We start from the raw sequence: 12,554 nt of genomic DNA on the forward strand, positions 1-12,554 counted from the left end.
TTATATAAAGCATTTTACATGTGAAGGAGCATTTTCGAAAGGACATCCAAGTTAGAAGTGACATCCTCCTCATAACGTTTAAAAAAAAAAAGTCCATTTCGCAGCCATTTTTAAACTGGAAATAAATACATCAAAGTTTCCTGTTCAAAAATATGAGAACATCCAAAATGAACAGTCATTTTACAAACTGAAACATCCAAATAATGAATGCCAAAAATCCAGGGGCATCTGTCTGGCAGCATTCTAACAAATGGTCACACAGCCGTCCTTGCATTGCAGAGGGGTAGCCTAATGGTCAGTGCAGTGGACATTAAACCAGGGCATCCAGGTTCATATCTCCCTACAACTTTTATTTTAAATACTGAGCCCTGGAGGGCTCACAATTTAAAGGAAAAAATAAACAAGAGAGGTGAAGTGGGAAGTGAAGTTGGGTCCCCTGATTTACATTCTACTGCACTGACCACTAAGCTATTCCTCAGATCTGCTTTTTGCTTTATTCAAAATGCTCGTAATACCTGAAGTTGGTCATAGAGCCTGATACTCCTTTCTGGTTTCACTTTCAGAGGAGAGGGAGGGGGACAGCAACCACTGGGGGATTCATGAGGGGTCATGCCTTTATCATTCCTGTGGTCAGCTGCTCAGAGCACTTTTATGTACCCTGGACATGACTGGAACAGGTTTAAATAAAAACATCCTTCTGTTAGACTTGGACATTTCTTCCCATTCGATTACCATTGTTGGACGTCTTAATTTTGGGCCCTCCCTAGTCCTCTCCAAAACAGAACCACAACATGCCCCCTTGATTTTGACGAACTGCCGTTGCAAAAATTGTAATTTGGACATTTTGGGCTGACAGACTTTGTTTTTGCCATTTTGAAACATCCATGTGCTTTGAAAACGAGCCCTACAGTGTACTACTCAAATAACTGGTAATTGTTTTACCTGTCACAGAGGAAACAAAGACCTCGGCATGAATTAGGAACCATGAAGGTCTTATACACTTGCCTTAGGCAGTGGAATTAGTCCTCTATTATTGATATGAAAGCACATAACCTTTACAATGCAAGGAAACGGAACCAGCAGACAGCAAAGTTAACTAATAGGTGTTCTCCAAGGAGAGCAGGATATTAATCCTTGCAGATGGGTAAAAGTCACTGGACCAAGTTCTCTCTCTAAACCTGGTTACCAACCTTCTTGAAATCTAGGAATCTTCACCATATTGACCCTTCATCTCTATCCTCCCATGTTTCAAACCTCCTCTCTACTGTGGCACCATCCACGTCTGTCAACGAGGCTGTTTCTTCTTACAACAATACTCTATCCTCTGCCTTAGACACTCTTGCACCTTTGATGACCCGCCCTGTAAGGCGTACAAAACCCCAACCTTGGCTGACTTCTAATATCCGCTACCTACGTTCCTGTACCCGCTCCGCCGAACGCCTCTGGCGGAAATCTCGGGCCCTTGCTGATTTCTTACACTTTAAGTTCATGCTGACCTTCCAATCTGCTCTTTTACGTGCCAAACAGGATTATTATATCCAACTGACCAACTCTCTTGGCTCTAATCCTCGACTTCTCTTCACCACATTGAACTCTCTCCTCAAGGTGCCCCCTCCCCCAACTCCCCCTTCATTATCTCCTCAGACCCTTGCTGAATTCTTTCACAACAAGGTTCAAAAGATAAACCTTGCTTTCTCTACCTCACCACCTCTCCCTCCACTAGTCCGTTCCCTTCTCTCTCCTTCCCCTCATTCCCTTTCCTCCTTTCCTGAAGTTACTATTGAGGAAACTACACTTCTCCTTTCTTCCTCAAAATGTACCACCTGTTCCTCTGATCCCATTCCCACCCACCTTCTTAATGCCATCTCTCCTGCTCTTATTCCTTTTATCTGTCACATTCTCAACCTCTCACTTTCCACTGCGACTGTCCCTGCTGCCTTTAAACATGCTGTGGTCACACCTCTCCTTAAGAAGCCTTCACTCGACCCTACTTGTCCCTCTAATTATCGACCGATCTCCCTCCTTCCTTTTCTCTCCAAATTACTTGAGCGTGCTGTTCACCGCCGCTGCCTTGATTTTCTCTCCTCACATGCTATTCTTGACCCACTACAATCTGGTTTTCGCCCTCTCCACTCAACCGAAAACTGCGCTTACTAAAGTCTCCAATGACCTATTACTGGCTAAATCCAGAGGTCAATATTCCATCCTCATTCTTCTTGATCTTTCCGCTGCTTTTGACACTGTCGATCACAGCATACTTCTCAATACCCTGTCCTCACTTGGATTCCAGGGCTCTGTCCTTTCCTGCTTCTCTTCCTACCTCTCCCTCCGCACCTTTAGTGTTCACTCTGGTGGATCCTCCTCTACTTCTATCCCTCTGCCTGTCGGCGTACCTCAGGGTTCTGTTCTTGGTCCCCTCCTGTTTTCTATCTACACTTCTTCCCTTGGTTCATTAATCTCATCCCATGGCTTTTCCTACCATCTCTATGCTAATGACTCCCAAATCTACCTTTCTATCCCTGATATCTCAACTTGCATCCAAACCAAAGTTTCAGCGTGCTTGTCTGACATTGCTGTCTGGATGTCTCAACGCCACCTGAAATTAAATATGACCAAAACCGAGCTTCTCATTTTCCCCCCCAAACCCACCTCCCTGCTCCCCCCGTTTTCTATTTCTGTTGATGGCTCTCTCATTCTCCCTGTCTCCTCAGCTCGAAACCTTGGGGTCATCTTTGACTCTTCTCTCTCCTTCTCTGCTCATATCCAGCAGATTGCCAAGACCTGTCGTTTCTTTCTTTACAACATCCGTAAAATCCACCCCTTTCTTTCCGAGCAATCTACCAAAACCCTCATCCACACCCTTGTCACCTCTCGTTTAGACTACTGCAATCTGCTTCTTGCTGGCCTCCAACTTAGTCACCTCTCCCCTCTCCAGTCAGTTCAAAACTCTGCTGCCTGTCTCATGTTCCGCCAGGGTCGCTTTACTCATACTACCCCTCTCCTCAACACCCTTCACTGGCTCCCTATCCGTTTTCGCATCCTGTTCAAACTTCTTCTACTAACCTATAAATGTACTCACTCTGCTGCTCCCCAGTATCTCTCCACACTCGTCCTTCCCTACACCCCGTCCCGTGCACTCCGCTCCATGGATAAATCCTTCTTATCTGTTCCCTTCTCCACTACTGCCAACTCCAGACTTCGCGCCTTCTGTCTCGCTGCACCCTACGCCTGGAATAAACTTCCTGAGCCCCACGTCTTGCCCCATCCTTGGCCACCTTTAAATCTAGACTGATAGCCCACCTCTTTAACATTGCTTTTGACTCATAACCACTTGTAACCACTCGCCTCCACCTACCCTCCTCTCTTCCTTCCCGTTCACATTAATTGATTTGATTTGCCTACTTTATTTATTTTTTGTCTATTAGATTGTAAGCTCTTTGAGCAGGGACTGTCTTTCTTCTATGTTTGTGCAGCGCTGCGTATGCCTTGTAGCGCTATAGAAATGCTAAATAGTAGTAGTAGGGTACAGGGGCCCCTTTTCAAGTCTGAAAGTTTTATGGACTCCCAATCTGTCCCCATGAATGTTGCTCTCTTCCTGCAGCCTCTCCGCTCCAGTCTCTCTCTCTCCCCCATTTAGTCCTTCCCCCACAATATCTCTCTTCTTCGGTCAAGTCACTCTCCAGTCTCTTTTTCCCCTCTAGCATCTTATCAGGTCCTCTTGTCTAGGCCTGTCCCGTAAGCCTTTCCTCATAACTATTTTTCCATTCTGTTCCTACCCATTTCTTTTCACAAGCTCTTCCCCACCAGTAACTCTCATTTAGGTCCCTATCCTCTTTTCCAGATCCTACCCACAAGCCTTTCTCCCCTTCAGTCTCTCTCCATCAGTCTCCCCTCATTCAGTCTCTCTTCCTCCTCGAGCACTTTTCACAAGTCTCTCCAACCATATAGCCTCCCCCTAGTAATTTCTCTGTAGTCCTCCTCTCTTCTGACTAGCAGGAAGAGGAGGGAGGCAGGCTACCCTCCCTCATCCAACCCACAAGGTAGGGGGAGTAGGGGGGACTGGACTATCAGGGACCCTTTGCCTGGGGGGCTGGAGACCCACTGGATCTCCAGCCCTCCCTGAACCTGGGGGGGGGGGGGATTGTCAGGGGGGACCGGCAGTCCGCCGGACCTCCAGCCCCCGTTGCTCGGGGCAGGGGTAGTTGGGGCCTGGTGGTCCCATGGATCTCCCCAGCCCCTGTGTTTGACAGGTTTGGGCTTTTGACAGCCCAGACCTATCAAACAAGTGCGGGAGGATTGTGCTAAGCGCATGAGCAGGCACAATTCTCCTGCACTTCTACCCATGATCAGAGATAATTGCGGGCTTAAATTTGCATGCAATTATCTCTAATCAACGGTGCGGTAAAGCCCAGCGCTGTTCCAGCGTTATTTGGAACAGTGCGGGGCTTTTGATCATTAATTGACTGAAGGGTCCTAGTAGGGAAGTATATGATCATGATCAGAGGGGCCAGCCGAAGAGTGCTGTGAAGAGGAGTCATAATCAGAGAACAGCTCCGCTGCCATAGAAGCCGAGGTAGACACGGACGAGGCGCGACTGCGGTGAGGCTGCGCCGAATCTGCAGCCGGGGGTGTGTATCTTGATCCTGATGAGGATGATGCCGCTGCAAAAAATCCCGAAGCAGGTGCATGAGATCTTGGTTGCTTGAGTGCGAAGGTGAAACCTGATGCTCCCTGGTCATGCAAGCTGCTGTATCCTGCTGGAAGCTTGTCAGAGGCTGTGCAATTATGTTTTCCTGTGGCGAGAGACAGGGGAGTGCTTGTGTAGCCCTGTTTGCTGTCATAGGTGAAGAAGCACAGGCTGTCAGATGCTGAGAGGAGGAGCTGCAATGCTGATCAGAGGAGTGGGAGGAGCTTTGGCGATGACATCGATGGGAGTGGGTGGAGCCATGATGACGGTGCCGATGGGAGGGGCTTCGGTGCCGACGAGAGGTGGAAGAACTTCGTCGGTGCCGATGAGATGCAGGAGAGGAGTGCTTCGAGTGCAGGCTCGGCTCCGTGCGTTTCCTGTGCCGTGGAGGGGACACTTCGCTGCAGGAAGACCCAGCACTAGCCGTTTCGGAGGTGAGCTGCTGAAGGAGCTGGGGGAGGGTAGTTTTGGGAGGCAGATCTACGTCTTGATGCACTCTCTTTAACTGAGCCTGTTCCCCTTGTGAGTGGGGAGACGTAGGCTGTCGAAGATCAGGCACGGCCCGCATTTTCAGCTCCCTGAGCTTTCTGGTGCGGGGCAGCATGCTGGCACAGGCAGTACAACTAGTGTTGAGGTGTGCCTTGCCGAGGCAATGGACACACCGGTCGTGGGGGTCAGTAGCTGACATTTTTCCTTTACAAACGGTGCAGCGTTTAAATCCCTGTTTGGGTGGCATCGTGGGGAAACAAATCGCTGCAAAGTTAAACTGACAAGAAATTTTGAAAATTAAGATAACAAGAGGTGGATGTTGAGACGGGACGGATCGTCGCGGAAAAGAAAAAACCGTCAAGGGGGCGGAGTAACTGAGTATTTATATGGTGTGGGGGAGCGTGGGCTACCACGAGCTCATACGTTAATGCTCTTTTTAAAGAAAAATGCTTTTGAGAATTCCGGGACTGTGACGTCATGGAGAGTGCGGGGCTTTTGATCATTTGCTTGAAGATGAGCTAATTTCGGGCTAGGTCTCTGGTCATTAATTGACTGAAGGGTCCTAGGAGGGCAGTATGGGATCATCAAGCAACAGAAGTAGTCTGGGGTACCAAATCGGACAGCCTTAAATGCAATCAATGCAACTTTATGTTATCTGCCTCTCCACATGGAGCCAGTGATATTTCTTCAGCAAAGGTGATATGGGGTCTGAACGATAGGCCCAAAGTAATAATCTTATGGCTGTATTCTGCAGTGTCTATAGCCTTTGTAATGTGGAATGTGGTAAACCTGTGTAAATGATTATAGTAATCCAGTTGGGAAGTGAAGAAAGAGAATCAATGCTGGGTTTCCTGGCGCAAAAGATGATTACTTTCTTGTTCAGAGTTCTTGCAAACAAATATAATTTGGGTAATACCTCATTCAAGAAGATTCCAAAAATTTCCAACTTGGACTAATCCATTCTCAACAATTCTAAATGTTTCCTTTTGCCATTACATTGTTAGCCCAGTTGTCAAGAAAGGAAATCACTGATTGAGATTTATCTAGCAAGCAAACTCCTTGCAAATTCAAACTGAAGTGTTAGTTCAATTTAAATTTGGTGCAGTTTATGCCTCCATGGATTGATCTGGTTCCCCGAACCAGTCAATTGTCCAAGCAGGAAAAACACAAGCCTCCTCCCCCCCCCCCCCCCCCCCCCCACCACCAGTTGCTTAGAAGTGTCATGATTGCAAGAATTTACCCCCAAATTCTATATATCGGCCTTAATTTCCACACGGAAATCGAAGCATATTCTATACAATAGATGTAACTTAATTGGTTAACTAATCAGCACTGTCAATTAGGGCATTAATTACAATTAACGAGCACAACTCACTAAGCATATTCTGTAATGTGGTGTGCGTAAATTCCAAGTCACACATCTGAAAAGGAGGCATGGAATGAGCAGTTCTAAGTACATAAGTATTGCCATACTGGGACAGACCAAAGGTCCATCAACCCAGCATCCTGTTTCCAACAGTGGCCAATCCAGGTCACAAATACCTGGCAAGATCCCAAAAAAGTACTAAACATTTTATACTGCTTATCCCAGAAATAGTGGATTTTCCCCCAAGTCCAATGTAATAATGGCCTATGGACTTTTCCTTTAGGAAGCCGTCCAAACCTTTCTAAAACAATGCTAAGCTAACCGCCTTTACCACATTCTCCGGCAACGAATTTCAGAGTTTAATTACACGTTGAGTGAAGAAATATTTTCTCCAATTCGTTTTAAATTTACTACATTGTAGCTTCATCGCATGCCCCCTAGTCCTAGTATTTTTGGAAAGCGTAAAAAGGCACTTCACATCTACCCGTTCCACTCTACTCATTATTTAATAGACCTCTATCATATCTCCCCCCTCAGCCACCTTTTCTCCAAGCTGAAGAGCCCTAGCCGCTTTAGCCTTTCCTCATAGGGAAGTCGTCCCGTCCCCTTTATCATTTTTGTCACCCTTCTCTGCACCTTTTCTAATTCCACTATATATTTTTTGAGATGCGGCGACCAGTATTGAACACAATATTCGAGGTGCGGTCGCACCATGGACCTCCTCATTTTTGTTTTCCATTCCTTTCCTAATAATACCTAACATTCTATTTGCTTTCTTAGCTGCAGCAGCACACTGAGCAGGTTTCAACATATCATCAACGACGACACCTAGATCACTTTCTTGGTCTGTGACTCCTAACGTGGAGCCTTGCATGACTTAACTATAATTCAGGTTCCTCTTTCCCACATGCATCACTTTGCACTTGCTCACATTAAACGTCATCTGCCATTTAGATGCCCACTCTCCCAGTCTCGTAAGGTCCGCTTGTAAATTTTTCACAATCCTCTTGTGATTTAACCACTTTGAATAACTCTGTGTCATCAGCAAATTGAATTACCTCACTAGTTATTCCCATCTCTAGGTCATTTATAAATATGTTAAAAAGCAGCGGTCCCAGCACAGACCCCTGGGTAACTAACTACCCTTCTCCATTGAGAATACTGACCAATTAACCCTACTCTCTGTTTTCTATCTTTTAACCAGTTTTTAATCCACAATAGGACACTACCTCCTATCCCATGACTCTCCAATTTCTTCTGGAGTCTTTCATGAGGTACTTTGTCAAACGCCTTCTGAAAATCCAGATACACAATATCAACCGGCTCACCTTTGTTCACATGTTTGTTCACCCCTTCAAAGAAATGTAGTAGAGTGGTGAGGCAAGATTTCCCGTCACTAAATACGTGTTGGCTTTGTCTCATTAATCCATGATTTCGAATATGATCTGTAATTTTGTTCTTTATAATACTCTCTACCATTTTGCCAGGCACCGATGTCAGACTCACTGACCGGTCTATAATTTCCCGGATTAAGAGCAACATTTTTCATGGAAAGGGTGGTGGATGCCTAGAATGCCTTTCCAGTGGAGGCAGTACGGACAAAAACTGTGATGATTCAAAAAGGAATGGGGTAAACACAGAGGATCCTTATATAGCAAGAGAATGGAATAAAAACAAAACAAATTATTTTCACACTTCAAAAACTGCAAAGAGTGGTATAACAGTCTTGCGAGGCTGCCGCTGGAAGTCTCAGCAGCCATTTTAAAAAAGCGATGCAGCAGCCAAAATTGTCAGCGACAGCAAAGACTGGGGATCTTTCCTGTCCCAAAGCATCCACTAAATCACCAGGATGGCTTGAGGTATGTGCCGGGAGGGAACCCTGCGGCTCGGGGGAGGACAGGCATAGCTCAGATTGCCATGCATTTCCGCTGAGACCCCGCAAGACCTATACGCATTATTATAGATTACACTCATGCTGATTCCATAATGTGAACCTGACTTTTTACAGCTTTCATGCAGAGGCCTGATACTGTAATAGGCCTTTAGGACATTGTGGAGACATCCAGGCTGACAGAGGAAAAACAACTGTTTGCAACAATCAGGAACGGTCTTCAAGGTGGAGATATATTCTTGTCCTGTATTGAGGACTCGAGGAGAAACCAAGTAGATTACTTCTAGAATAAGAAATAGTCTTCTCACAAGACAGTATTCTTTCTAATTTTTAATAGCCCATGTGCTCATGAAAAACATTTTGTGCACAATTTTTCAGCCTTAAACTCTGTACAATATAGTCCATGATCACAATAAAGAAAGCCATCAAAAATTGTGTGTGCAGGTGCTAGTCATGTGCACTCCCTTACTTACCCGTGTACATGCGCAAAAGTACATGCCTTAAAGGGAATACTGCTCACAAGCATCCAGAACACCAACACACCAAACATTAGCTGAAAGGATGCTTGGAAATGTACTGACCCTGATGCCAATGATCTCTCATGTCTTAAACTCAGCTCTTTGGTTTTAGGACTGAGTACAGCTGAGGACTGAACAAGCTTCTGCTTACAACCTATTTAACACAAATCCAATGCATAATTAAATTCTGGAATTCGTTGCTGGAGAACGTGGTGAAGGCGGTTAGCTTGGCAGAGTTTAAAAAGGGGTTAGACGGTTTCCTAAAGGACGTCCATAAACCACTACTAAATGGACTTGGGAAAAATCCACAATTCCAGGAATAACATGTATAGAATGTTTGTACGTTTGGGAAGCTTGCCAGGTGCCCTTGGCCTGGATTGGCTGGTGTCGTGGACAGGATGCTGGGCTCGATGGACCCTTGGTCTTTTCCCAGTGTGGCATTACTTATGTAACTCAGGACAGATGGTATCAAGCCAAGCCTGGGGTCCTGGACATGTGCTGATTCGTTCAGTGCTAAAGGAGAAGTGTCAAGAAGAGAACTGCTCAACATGCCAAGAAGAGTCTGAAGTCCTCAACATGCCAAACATTTGTATGAATGCACCAGTAGTTATCCTGTCTCTTTGCCTCAAAGAATTCTGAAAACAAAAAGAAAACTTTCTTCCTCATTAAGGCAGTTTTATGAAGTGAAAAGAATTTTCTCATCACGCTGCTGGTAAAGCTACACTGAAGAAAAAAAAATGGGTCAGTTCTGCAGAATGATGAAGAAAAATACAATTTCCCAAGTGTCAAAAACACTAACTAGAGCTATCAAGAAGAATGTGGGAAAAAAGCCTAAAGAAAAAGAAAGAAAAAGTCAGCTTCTCAAGTACTTTGGGCCAAAGAAGAAAGAACACATCTGGTAATCTCAAAGGACAAAAGTGAACTGAGGGAACTGCAAGGGTCACTTTAGTGTGAGAATGAACTGAACTGTTTTATCTTTAGAAAAAGTTAGTTATCAGTAGTGTTCCTGCAGTGAATTAATGTTTCATGAAAAATTCATTATCTCAAGAGTAGTTTTCACAAGCACAGATTCCGACCAATGGTATTATGCCCCCCTGCCAGCCAAAATAAAGGAGACAGAACACTCCTCATTTAAATTTAGCTATAGAATCTCTGGCCTATTTAATTTGAAGCTCTGCTTCAATAATAAGTTTTGAACTTGAGGGCATCTCTTTGGAGATGATCTCATATTACTCACTAATCCAAAAGCTTGGCCCTGGCCTTAAATTTTGTTTTGGCAATATAAAGTCTCTTCTCCAGATACACTATCAAGTACTCTAATTCTGAAATAATGCTTGTGGGCCCTAAACAAAATGTTCTGACTTGCTTATTTGGCTTTAAGTTAGTGCCTCATAGGTTTAGGTATCTGGGTATTCAGATGTCATCTCCACATTGTCATTTAAGAATACTTTTGCCCAGGCATTCAAACATGAAAACAAAGTCTGACCTTCCAGTACCCTGGGACAGCAGAATCAAATTTATTGAAAATGTGTTTTTGGCACATTCTACATGATATATCCCACAGGCATGTTTGCAGATCTACACAGCTCCTCTTCCAATTTTACGAGGAATCAGATGCAACCTTGTATTACACTTAGTACTTCATGAAAAACAAAATATTGCAGACACATCGTTTAACCAAATTTAAAACTATTTTTGGGCAGCTATGTTGTTTGCCTGAGTGGCTAGCTAGGATCTGATCTCCCCTACCCTTGGTTAGCTGCTGAAATGTAGTTAATGTAGCATCATTACTGAATGCGCCTCTGAAACTGTCCACAATGAGAGAGGTTTGTAATAGATCTACAGTTCATACCTATATTTAAGAATATAGGTATAAATGTAAAAATATGTATCTAAAACAATCTTGGTCCTTGCAAGCCACAAACGAGATGATTTTCTGGTTTTCCAGAATAAATATGCATAAGATCTGTTTCCATACAATGGAGGCAGCGTATAATAAGACTACATATTATTCATTGGAAAAACTCAAGAAGAATGATTGGATTGTGGGCCATAATGACCTTTCAACTAAATAGTTCACCTTACACCACTTAGTAGTGCAATTCTCTCAACTCTGTTTGGCAGGATATGGGGCTGAAAGCAGTGGGACCGATGACACATTTATTCTTACATCTCAAACAAGTTTCCAAATGTTTGGACAAAATTTGTTGTCAATTGCCAAATTGCATCTCCTCAGTACCTCTCCCTACACTGCTCCCCGGGAACTCCATCAGGTAAATTTCTCTTATCTGTAACCTTCTCCTCCACTGTGAACTCCAGATTCTGATCCTTTTATCTTGCTGCACCAAATGCCTGGAATAGACTTCCTGGGCCAGTACGTCAAGCTCCATCTATGGCCGTCTTCAAATCTAGGCTAAAAGCTCACATTTTTGAAGCTGCATTTAATTCCTAACCCCCATTCACTTGTTCAGTACCCATGCCTGTTTTATCAATTCCATCTTAGTAATTCCCTTATCCCTTTTTTGTCCTGTCTGTCCTTATTAGATTGTAAGCTCTGCTGAGGAAGAAATCAGTGATATTTGTACTGATCTTGCACAAAAATGGAATGAAGAATTTCAGATGAAGCTGAACGCATATGAATGGCAACCCATATGCAAAAGGCTCAATTTCAATTTGTTGGCAAAATTCTCATAGTCTACAAATCCAGATTTCCATCTGCTCCCTCCTACCTTACCAACCTTCTCATTCCCTATACCCCCTCTCTGCTGCCTCTGTTCTGCTGACTACAACTTTCTTTTCATCCTACGACTGTCCACCCCACATGATACTACTTTTAGCTCCTTGGCTGTAAACTCAGGAATGACCTCGACCTCCACATAAGAAACCAACCCTCTCTCCCTACCTTTAAACATGCCCTGAAAACTCATCTTTTCTCGTTTCCTTTCCTACGATTATATAGCCCCCCCCCCCCTTTCCTTCCCCACTCACTCTCCTTTTTTAGCTTGTACTTGTAAACTGATTTATGCCTGTGTGAAAGCCCCAGCGGTATATCAAACGTGATGAAATAAATTAAATAAATAAGAAATGTTTCTTCACAGAAAGGATGATAAATGCATAGAACGTCCTCCTGGTAGAGAAAGGTGGAGACGAAGAGTATATCTGAATTCAAGCAAATGTAGGACAAGTACACAGGATCTCTAAGGTAGAGAAAGGCATAGTAGATGACACGGATGGGCAGACTGGATAGGCTATGTGGTCTTAACCTGCCTTAATGTTTCTCTGGGTAGCCAGTGTTCGGAGCGAAGGACGGGAGTGATATGATCAAGAGCACTGTGAAGGAGTTTAACTGCCTCTTCATTCTAGAGCTTCCTTTTAATTGAGAAAGACTCACCTTCTGTGCATTTATGCCACAGAGACATTTAAATGTCTATCACATCTTCCCTTCTCCTGCCTTTCTATACATATTGAGATCTTTAAATATGTCTCCTTATGCTTTATGTCGAAGATCAATGACCACTTTAGTAGCTGCCCTCTGGACCAACTCCATCCTGTTTATCTTTTTGAAGGTGCAGTACTATAAATCACTGATCTCCCTATGGTCAC

The 12,554-nt window shown here is 44.2% G+C and overlaps 1 protein-coding gene across 1 annotated transcript in view; it reads right to left on the minus strand.

Moving 5' to 3' along the window:
* Positions 1-12,554, minus strand: part of EIF3H (eukaryotic translation initiation factor 3 subunit H) — a 284,811-nt gene that overhangs the window by 45,041 nt on the left and 227,216 nt on the right. The gene's annotated exons all lie outside the window — the stretch shown is intronic.

Source organism: Microcaecilia unicolor, chromosome 1, assembly GCF_901765095.1.
Source record: "Microcaecilia unicolor chromosome 1, aMicUni1.1, whole genome shotgun sequence".
Lineage (NCBI taxonomy): Eukaryota > Metazoa > Chordata > Amphibia > Gymnophiona > Siphonopidae > Microcaecilia > Microcaecilia unicolor.